This window comes from Mytilus edulis, chromosome 14 (assembly GCF_963676685.1).
Source record: "Mytilus edulis chromosome 14, xbMytEdul2.2, whole genome shotgun sequence".
Lineage (NCBI taxonomy): Eukaryota > Metazoa > Mollusca > Bivalvia > Mytilida > Mytilidae > Mytilus > Mytilus edulis.
Window position 1 is genome coordinate 16,497,255 of NC_092357.1, and position 12,015 is coordinate 16,509,269.

A 12,015-nucleotide genomic window follows, 5' to 3' on the forward strand; every position below is an offset into this window, starting at 1 on the left:
GTATATAAAAACAACTGGGCAACTGAGTATAAAATCTTCGTTTGAAGAGGTTTTGGTAAAGAAACAAGAGACAAATTACAAGTTCTATGAAGAAACGAAACGAAAGCTATGGGCATTGCTTTTTTGTGCTTTACCAGAAAATTTAAACCGAATGGGATAAAATATTATCGATTCCGATTAGTTAATTCAAATGTACATTTTTACTCTAAAAATGGTATCTTTGATCCCATATTTATTAAAAACATTTGTGTATTTACTAGGAAATTGTATGCATATTATTAATTAAAAAATATCTACAAAAAAAAAAAAGGATTGTCGGAAATGAAATAATTTTAACCGGAAGTAAAATTATTCATGCTGAAAATTTTGACAACAGCAAATGGCAATGTTGACATACAGAAGCTTGTGGTAGGTATAATTTCTACATATAATGATTGCAGTAACAGGTTTAAAGATCTCAATATTTGAATCATTCGTACGTATAATAAACTTCCTTATTGATCAGCAAACGCTTATATGTAGGAAACCACATCAAAAACTTCGTCATGACGTCTAATGAAGGGTTATTTATTTTTTATTTTTTTCCTTTTTGAGTTTGTAAAACGTAAAAATAAAAACGTATACAAAAAAAGGCGTCATCCAAGAATAAAAATAGCACTCCAAGACCCAATTATGTGTACCAAGAAGTTGATATTCACTAATTTATTGGAGAGGAGAGAGTAAGTACTCTGTTTGATTTTAATTTAGATTTGTAACCAGGGCAGAGGGCCACCAGAGAGCATGATTCATCTTTGACAAACATCTTTGTCTCCACCGTGACCTGTGTTAACAGGCAGCATGTGTACTGACTGAGCTAAGGCCAAATAAAAAATATATGTCTGTTCCTGCTGCCAAGGCAAATAAATCCGGGTCGGTATGCATGGTAGTCCAAATAATTATGACGTCTGGCAAGGCTATTTTATTTTTTCTGGGACGCCTTCCTACGACGTCATAACACTGAAGCCATTTTTTACGTCTGGAGTTTGAGAGCAAATTTTGGGGGGGACTTTAACACCTAATTTTGACAAGAAAATAGCCTTGCCAGACGCCATAATTATTTGGACTATATGCATGGTATCATTGGTATGTCAGAATTTTTTTTTTTATTATTTTTGCACTCCCTGTCAGATTTGCAGTCAGTTAAATGTCATGTTTAATTAAGGGTCCTGTACCCCAAAATGATTTAATCTCTTTGATTGAATTATCCTTACAATGCCGACTTTTTTTAAACCTTAAAGTCATAAGAAGTGACCGGTTAAAAAAGTGTTCTTTCAATTCTTACACCAATACATCTGAAACTTAGTCTACTGTGCACGAATTTATCATTTTTTTCGTGTAAATTTCGTACAATCGTCAATTTTTTTTCAATAGGTCAGTGTTGTTATAAAGATATGGAAGGTAATTAAAGTTCGTGTTTTGAAGCCGAAGTTTAACGATTGTCACCTGTTTGTCATCAATCGACAAAAAATCAACAAAAAAGCATGGAAATTCAGCACGTGTTTAACATGTAAATTCAGATTTATAGTTCATTTTAAGGACATCCATGCGTATTGTACATGTGGTCACCTGATTTTTACGAGATGGGTCACACTGAGGTCACTTTGCATACGGAAAATATGTCGGGGGAATTGCTTCCTGGAATAAAAATAGCACTCCAAGACCTAATTATGTGTACCAAGAAGTTGGAAGGAAGCAATTCACATAAAGTAAACGTCTTCTAAATATGAATAAATTAAAGAATTTTCTTCAGAAAAAAGTATATGTACATAAGTTTTATAATGAAAACTATCCATTGAGTTATAAAAAAACATATGCATTATTTTTTTTGATTTAAGGTTTCTTATGACTTTAATTGTAGCACATTTGTGCTGGGAGCAGCCATTTTGAGTGTTGAGGCATAGTAAGATACGGATCTGGATCGGACCGGAAACGACTTTTTCTGAAATTGAATAAAAAGATTTAGGGTCGGGGGTTTTGAGTCTGGGTCAGTCAGGAACAGGATACAGACATATATTTTTTTTGGCCTAAAGAAGTACCTCATTAGCTCAATTGCTTGTGGCTGACTAAAGGGGTCTAATTTGGGGGGGTTCTGACCCCGGATCCCTCTTACTGTTTTGTCAGATTCCTGTATCCCACTTACACTATGTATGTAAGCAATTCTTATTTTAACATAATTTCTTGTGTCCCACTAGACTTCATTTTCCGTATTCACGGCACAATAATTTGTCGTGTCACGCTCAGACCCCAGTGAGACCCAGGACTAAGTGTCTACCATATTTACAAATTGAAAAGCTTATGTTTGTACTTGCTTTGCATATATACAATGTACCTACTCTAAATAAAGCTTTATATCTTATGTCTTAAGAATAGATGAATAGTAGAAGAAAATTATAAAAATATAGAGAAACCTACATGTACAATGATATATTGCAGCAACTAACTTGCTCTAATGTAACTGACTATTTCCATGAACAATTCATGTGATTTATTGGTGCTTATCTGGGTCATTAAAGTAAATTTGTATTTATAAAATAAAATGAGTTTACTAGTGTTTATGCTATGCAACAAATTTTGTCGTTTGATACACTAAATTGTAAAGAATAAATTCATAAGCATGTGGGGCCATATGATATGTCTAATTGTGATGGAAAAAGACCAAGAAAACAAAGAAAACTTTGAAATGAAGGTTTGAAAAATCCAAGAATGTAATTTCTATTCAAACCAACCTTGCTTTAAATCTTAGTCACCTGTCAGCAGACTCCACAAGGTACATGTACATGTATGTGTCATTCGTCAGATTATTAAAAAGAAAATTTTTTGCATATGAAGTAAATCATGAAGGCGGTACAGTGACCTATATATACAAATGTAACTGTTGATTTCTTTGTCTTTTGTTCTCTTGTGCAGAGTTGTCTCAATGGCAATTAAACCACATCTTCTTTATTATATGGTAAAAGAATAGTTATATACTTCTTCTTGCAGGATGCATAAAACAGGCATAATATTATATATATTCTGGCCAGCGAAAAGACAATTTAAGTCGCCAAAGAATTTTGAAAATCGTTAAAACTCTCTGGCCAACTGACTTCATAGCAAACTCAAATTGCTATTTAACAAATTGGTTTAAGCATGATAAAGAAGTCAAGTTCTAATTTACAAGTCACACAGGGAATAATTTAAACTATCTGACTAGGAAAACTGAGACTTTTCCAAAACGACTTTTTTCCATGTAAAACTGGTGACAATTAAAGATTTATAAGTAAAATACAGATACATAAAATATAAACAGGATTTTCTTTTTAATAAATTTACTTTTAAAAACTATCTTATGATGATAAACAAGATTATTTCCAAGTTTGGTATACGTAGAAATCAAGGATAGTTTAAGAAAGGTATTCAAATTTCAAAAACTTTAATCACAGAGTGAATATTTGTGGATGATGATGACGAAGGAATGTACATTGTAATGGCCAAGTTGTGAAATTTTGTCACATTTTCTCAGGAACTACAATTTTCATGAATTTTAAAGCTATCAGTAATTTGAATTCAATTTTCATATGTGCATGATGTGTGATCAATGTGTTTTTTCACATTGATCATGCATTAAACAATACTACCCACATTTTTTACTTACAATATTTATATAACAGGGTACATGTTCATGTAATAAGAATATTTAAAGGTGAAACCAGAGACTGTCAACAGTACTTAAGTCAGAAAATGAAATTTAATTGCTACATGTACATTACAGTATAGCTCAGGTGGATTTTGCAGTGGTCACCCAGTGCCGGTAGGCAAAATTTCTAGCTTGTCAACTCTGCCCACCCATAAGAGTGGACATGGCGTGATGCAATTTCTTGCTGAATCAAAAGACTTGCAGGTACAAATGTACAATCTATTGAACATGTTGAAAAAAGCAGATAAGCATTTGTAATAATATTTTTTACAAAAAAGAGATTATACATGTACATGTATACAACTGTAGCTAGAGTGGGCACGGGTTGGCTGTCCACTATTGGCAGTTAGGAAAAGCAAAATCCACTTGGGCTGTTGTGTACATTTTTGTACATGTGAACATATCATTTCAGTCCCCAAGACAAAATATGGAGCAAGGAAATAATATTTTAAAAGTTTTCATTATTTTAAACTTTTGTCACAAAAAGATGCTATTTGTGCATTTAGTTGATATAATATTTACAATTTTTATGCATCTTCAGAGTCTAGAAAGATTTTCTAGAGTCCTGGACTGATAGACTCGCCTTAATGAGAACCCTTGGGAGGGGGAGGGGTTTCATTATCATAGTTCAACCTGTTAATTTGCTGCTATCTCTTTTATTGTTAATTAACATGTACACTAAAGTAAATCAATGAGCAGACACTTTCAATCAATAATTGGTAGTTATTAAATACACTTTTGTAAAATGAAATATAAACATTTTCTTGAAAAATTTGTGGTATTGACTCTGAAAGGTATTTGGTTAAAATTTAAAGTTCTCATTTCAGTTTAAAAGACTTGATGAATATTTAAATAAACATAATGATTAAACTAAATATTGTTTTTACCATTAATTTATACGGTAAATCGTTATTAAATTGTTTCCTAAAATCAATAAATACCTCATCCATATTATTTAACGATATTCAAGTGGATATTATTTTTGGACACTATGTATAGATAATGTACAAAAACAATAATTGGTATTTATATATATATAACAATACTACATTTTTGTAATATATTAAAAGAAACAAGACACCGACCAGATTATAAAGTTGTATATGACATGTATGATAGGTTGCTTATTAAAACATTAAAAAATGTACACTTTCTGTTAGATTACTAGATTTCTAATTTCTATCAGTACATGTACAGGTATCTGTGTGACAACTATTTCCTGCACGTTAAAGACACCCTTGTAGATTTCAAAAAAGAGTAGGCTAATGCCGCTACAAGGCAGCACTCGCACCTGCAAAGTGGAAAGGGATTAATATAAGTTGCAAAACTTGTTTCCCAATCCACTATAAATAAATATGTTTAAACTAAACTATTTCCAGGTCATGCAGGCCTGTACCTAGGTCATGGTCTTGTGACTTTGAATTAATTAGCGATTTTCAATGTGAAGTTTTCCATGTTTTCTGCTTAAAATTAGTTTGATAGGAACTTCATGTGATATGGGATAGATCAATGATATTTTCTATAAAAGTGCTTCTCAGTCATGTCAGTTTGACAATCACTTTGACACCCTCACACTATATGATTTGATGCTGTCCATCAGATTGTCCTTTTCTGAAATTTCTGCTGACAGGCAAGGCATTTCTCTGTGTCAACAATTTATTTAAACAATGTTTACTCTTCTAGCAGTGTTGACAATTGTTGACTCAATCTATACATGTATGTGCATTTGTAAATACAAGGTAGTAGCACAGCATATATAGTTAGCACTAAAACGAGATCTAGCAATAAATTGACATTACTAAATTGGTTAGTCATGTTCATGATGTTAGTGAATTCCTTCTATGCATAGAAAAAAAACAAGACAATTTTTATGAGTAGACAAATATCACATACAATTCCATTACACCTAAAACAATGCAGATTTTTAAACAGATCTAGAGATATATAGAAGATGTATCATGATAATTGCCAATGAGACAACCCTTCACCAGAGAATCGGAGAACTAGACAAAATAGAAATAAAAACAACGTAGATTTAAACAGATCTCAAGATATATATAATTGCCAATAAACATGATAAAAGACTCGATCTTCACTAGAGAATCTATTTCATTTATTATTTAAGACTTTGACTTATTCATACTCTCAATACAGACACTTAATCAGGATATTACAATTGTATAATGTTATCTCAAATAAAATGATTTCTTCCAAAAATTCAATAATTGATGAAACCTTTTTCAATGTTTTTGTGAAAAAAGTTTAATCAGAACAAATATATCATAAAAAAAATGATTTCATTTCATCAAAAATTCAATAGTTCATGAAACCTTTTTTTGAATTTTTTTTTATTGGAACAAATATATCATAAACAATGATTTCATCAATAATTCAATAATTCATGAAACCTTTTTGTGAAAAACAGTTTAATTTGAACAAAAATAGAAATGCATTAACTGTCAGACACTGGAGATGACACTTTGTGTAGGTAGTTAGGCCAAATAAAATAGTATGTGTGGTTCCAGTTAAATGTACATCTGAAAAAAAGTAAGGCTAAGTATATTTTTAAGTAGGTGGGATTTTTTTTCATTTTATGTTTTTTTTTACATTGAGTCTATGGGCATAATAGGAGCAACATTCTGACTTTAACGGTGCTTAATGCAAAATGAAGACAAAATGTTAAGGACAGGCTATAATAATTACTAAGACTAAAAAGTAAGGTAGGTCTGGTAGGTAGGGTAACTAGGGTAACTAGAACTACACATGACATAATTTTTTTCGGCCTTAGTCTACCTGATATTTCTATGGATTTTCTAATTTGTAACTGTATCTCAATGATTTTGATGTTTTGTTAAGCAATGTTTTGTATAATAGCAGGTATATTTGTTCATTGATTTATATTGTTTCAAATAAGTGAAGTGTTATACAAATGTATTGGGAAGTGATTGTATATATATATCTTTGTATATGAAAATGAAATTGGATGATTAAATGATTAATTAACTTAAAGGAAGGGATTTAAAAAAACAATAGAAACCATTTTATTTTAAAAGATAACAATATCAATTTGAATTTGCCTTTGTGTTCATGTTTTTTTGCCCCTGTCATGGCGAAGAGGGACTAAAATTTTACCCTTGTCAGTCTGTACGGACATCCGTACGTATGTCCCAAAGTTAGTTTCCCATCACTACTTTAAGTTCAATGCCTCAACCAAATTTTATGAAACTAATACAAAATGCTTAAGTTACCACAATACACAAATCAAGTTTGTATTTCAGTTGCGTGACTATACATTTGTAACAGTTCTAGAGTTATGCCCCTTAAAAAATGAGAAAATTGTACCCTTAAGTAGTCCCTTTATGTTAATTATTTTAACCAATTGGACTACATGTAGAATTACAAAAAAGTTTAATTTCTATAAAAATACTGTACTTTAATATGTCACATCAATTTTACCTACATGTATAAACCTTATCCAAATGATCTTTGTATGAAAGAAAAAAAACTTATTTGTCCTTCATTTGCCTTTGAATCTTCATTATAGCTAAAACACTGTTTGTTAAAAATGTTTTAACTCCAGGGAACTGAAAGTACAATCAGACACATTTAATTACATTCTAATGCAATCTTTATGTAACATTACCTTTAGCTAAAACTGGCTGTCAAATCCACAATTTACATGCCTCAGGTCGCCATTTTGAATTACTGGAATTCACAAATGTTTGATTATTACAATATAATTGAGAATAACGCAAAATCTCAGTAACCTTAAAAATGTCATTTGAATAAGATTTCATCCAAATTTGACTTTATACAAGTAACAAAACAACCTTGAATTTGAATGTATTCATGTGCAAATGACATCATATGTATCCTGCCATGTTATTTTTCTGCCAAAATCATGAAGTTTCCCAGATTTTTTTTCACCATGGATCAATACAACTTTTCAAGCTCTTACATTTTATTAAAGGGGGTGGGGTTAGTACTAGAAGTGCTAATGTATTATGTACTGTATGTATGAAATTCAAAATGTACAACATTGTTTAAGACAAATTTAGATGCTATAAAAATAGTGTCGATGGCATGCATATATGATACATTTAGGTTTAAGGGGGCCCCGGTCTAAATCATTATTTTTTTATACGACCGCAAATTTTGAAAAAATTTTCGTCGTATATTGCTATCACGTTGGCGTCTGCGTCGTCGTCGTCGTCGTCGTCGTCGTCGTCGTCGTCGTCGTCGTCGTCGTCGTCGTCGTCCGGCGTCCAAATACTTTTAGTTTTCGCACTCTAACTTTAGTAAAAGTGAATGGAAATCTATGAAATTTTAACACAAGGTTTATGACAACAAAAGGAAGGTTGGTATTGATTTTGGGAGTTTTGGTCCCAACATTTTAGGAATTAGGGGCCAAAAAGGGCCCAAATAAGCATTTTCTTGGTTTTCGCACTATAACTTTAGTTTAAGTTAATAGAAATCTATGAAATTTTGACACAAGGTTTATGACCACAAAAGAACGGTTGGGATTGATTTTGGGAGTTTTGGTCTCAACAGTTTAGGAATTAGGGGCCAAAAAAGGGCCCAAATAAGCATTATTCTTGGTTTTCGCACAATAACATTAGTTTAAGTAAATAGAAATCAATGAAATTTAAACACAATGTTAATGACTACAAAAGGAAGGTTAGTATTGATTTTGGGAGTTTAGGTCCCAACAGTTTAGGAATTAGGGGCCAAAAAGGGACCCAAATAAGCATTTTTCTTGGTTTTCGCACCATAACGTTAGTATAAGTAAATAGAAATCTATGAAATTTAAACACAAGGTTTATGACCATAAAAGAAAGGTTGGGTTTGATTTTGGGAGTTTTGGTCCCAACATAATAAGGGGCCCAAAGGGTCCAAAATTAAACTTTTGTTTGATTTCATCAAAATTGAATAATTGGGGTTCTTTGATATGCTGAATCTAACTGTCATGACTGTGTATGTAGATTCTTAACTTTTGGTCCCGTTTTCAAATTGGTCTACATTAAGGTCCAAAGGGTCCAAAATTAAACTTAGTTTGATTTTGACAAAAAATGAATCAGTTAGGTTCTTTGATATGCTGAATCTAAAAATGTACTTAGATTCTTGATTATTGGCCCAGTTTTCAAGTTGGTCCAAATCGGGGTCCAAAATTAAACTTTGTTTGATTTCATCAAAAATTGAATAAATGGGGTTCTTTGATATTCCAAATCTAACTGTGTATGTAGATTCTTCATTTTTGGTCCTGTTTTCAAATTGGTCTACACTAAAGTCCAAAGGGTCCAAAATTAAACTTAGTCTGATTTTAACAAAAATTGAAATCTTGAAGTTCTTTGATATGCTGAATCCAAAAATGTACTTAGATTTTTTATTATGGGCCCAGTTTTCAAGTTGGTCCAAATCAGGATCTAAAATTATTATATTAAGTATTGTGTAATAGCAAGTCTTTTCAATTGCACAGTATTGCGCAATGGCAAGAAATATCTAATTGCACAATATTGTGAAATATCAAATTTTTTTTTAATTAGAGTTATCTTTCTTTGTCCAGAATAGTAAGCAAGAAATATCTAATTGCAAAATATTGTGCAATAGCAAGATTTTTTTTTAATTGGAGTTATCTTTCTTTGTCCAGAATCAACTTAAATCTTTGTTATATACAATATACAATGTATATTCACTTTTTACTACCAACTGATAAATTAAAATAATCTTTACCATTCAGTGATAACAAGCAGTTTTTTTACATCTTAATATTTTATGATGTATTTAAATGAGTAGTTATTGTTGCAAACTCCATTAGAAATTTTAATTGAGATTAGTTTTGGAATAAGGGAAAGGGGGATGTGATTAAAAAAATTGGGTTCAATTTTTCTCATTTGAAATTTCATAAATAAAAAAGAAAATTTCTTCAAACATTTTTTTGAGAGGATTAATATTCAACAGCATAGTGAATTGCTCTAAGAGAAACAAAAATTTTAAGTTCATTAGAACACATTCATTCTGTGTCAGAAACCTATGCTGTGTCAACTATTTAATCACAATCCAAATTTAGAGCTGAATCCAGCTTGAATGTTGTGTCCATACTTGCCCTAACCGTTCAGGGTTCAACCTCTGCGGTCGTATAAAGCTACGCCCTGCGGAGCATCTGGTTTAATATAGGATTTTGCTATGTTTTTCTATAAACTAACTTTATCTTATACTAGAAAAATGAAATAAAAAATGGGGTCACAGTTAATTTAAGCTCACAATCTGCCTCCGAAAGAAGCATACATTTATATTAATGTCCATTAATTTTTTCTGTTGAACTAATAGGAGAAATAGAGGTAATATTGAAATAAAAAAAATAACCTAATTACAGAAATGGACTAAATTTAACAATTATTATACGCCCCGTCAAAATTTTTGACGGGATGTATTATGGTATACAAATGTCCGGTGTCTGTCCGTCTGTCTGTCCAGCGTAAACATGTCGCACCATAACTTGAGAACGACTTATTCAAATTTCATGAAACTTAATATAGTTGTTTCTTATGAAGGTCAAATGATCTGTATACTTTTTGGTGAAAATAAGATTAAAACTTTTTGAGTTACGGCACTTTGTAATAAAAACAGGGGTGATTTTTTTTCACATGTCGCACTGTATCTCAAAAACGATTCTTGATTATGGCTTAATCTTTTAACACTTCTTAGTTATATTAATCTTAATATCTGTATACTTTTTGGTGATGATTCAAAATTTCATTTTTGAGTTATTGAGTATTTTGTAAAAAAAGGGGGGGGGGGTTTACATGTCGCGCCATATCTCAAAAACGATTTATGATTATTTCTTAAAACTTTACACATGTCTTTGTTATATTAATCTTAAGATCTGTATACTTTTCGGTGATGATTCAAAACTTCATTTTTGAGTTATTGAGTATTTTGTAAAATGGGGGGAGGGGTTTTTAACATGTTGTGCAGTATCTCAGAAAAAAATTCTGATTATTGCTTAAATCTTTACACACTTCTTTGTTATATTAATCTAAAGATCTGTATACTTTTTGGTGATGATTCAAATTTTATTTTTGAGTTATTGAGTATTTTGTAAAACAGGGGAGGTTTTTTTTACATGTCACACCCTATCTCAAAAATAATTTATGATTATTGCTTAAAACTTTACACACTTCTTTGTTGTATTAATCTTAAGATCTGTATACTTTTTAGTTTTGATTCAAAATTTTATTTTTATTGATATTTAGTTTTTTGTAAAAAAAAAACAGAGTGGGGGGTTTCACTTGTCCCACCGTGTCTCAAAAACAATATATGGTTATTGCTTAAAACTTTCTCAGAAACTATTTATGATTATTGCATAAAACTAACACACAAGACGCCAGGCGTATCATGCGCTCATGGCGCAGCTGTTTATTTAGTTTAAATGTACAGCTTATGGCTTATTTGAAAACATTAATAAAAAATATAGGTCACTGATGTGTTAAAGAAGATATTTTAATTTTAATGCAAAAAAATGGCATTTTTGCACCAAAGGGAGATAATTTGGAGCTTTTTCGATGATAAAAATATTTAACAAGAACTATCTTTAAAAAAGATATCCTACGTATTTAAATTTGAGTATATGTTTAAAACTATCATTTCGATAACCTTCAGAAGCACAAAGATACCATTTAAATAACGTTTTCCATGTTTGTGTTCAGTATTCTCGGTCCTTGTATCTTTCTGTTTACATTCACCAAAACCCAGCGAAAATCTCACATGGGTAGGTGCGTTCTAAAAGTCATGTACTTTCGTACAACAAAGTTTACATTAACAATTATATAATTGTCCCGAATAAACAGCTGTCATGGATGCAAAGAGCTTTTGGAGAAACAATTATTTTAATAAAAATATAAATCTTTGTAAGATCTAGTTCAAATATTTATAGTTTTTCACTTGCTTTCCATCACGATATATTAATTAACGAGACGTTTTTTCAAACACAACCAAATCACCCACCATGACAGCATTTTGTCCAATCACAGAAAGGATTTTCGAGCGTATACGTATTCTGTTGCCATAGTTAAAAATAAGCGTCCTTAAGTTCAAAGGGCACAAACAGAAACTATACCGACTACGTCGGAAAAAGTGATCTGGGGCCAAATCGAATCGATTTTGTTGGTTGATTTTTGTACCATGTCATAAAGTAATAACTAATACAAAATGTAATAGTGTAATAAATATAATTTGTAATGAAAAGACAAATGCTAAATATTTTGCTGAAATTTTTGTATCCGCGAGCTTCCTTAATTCAC

At 31.1% G+C, this 12,015-nt stretch overlaps 1 protein-coding gene across 7 annotated transcripts in view; it reads left to right on the top strand.

Moving 5' to 3' along the window:
• The first annotated feature begins 328 nt into the window (after positions 1–328).
• LOC139502865 (alpha-1,6-mannosylglycoprotein 6-beta-N-acetylglucosaminyltransferase A-like) overlaps positions 329–12,015 on the top strand; it is a 71,743-nt gene continuing 60,056 nt past the window's right edge. For all 7 annotated transcript variants that reach the window (XM_071292498.1, XM_071292500.1, XM_071292499.1 and 4 more), the window contains exon 1: positions 329–408. The gene's annotated coding sequence lies outside the window, so the exon portion shown is untranslated. The remainder of the gene's footprint in view (positions 409–12,015) is intronic.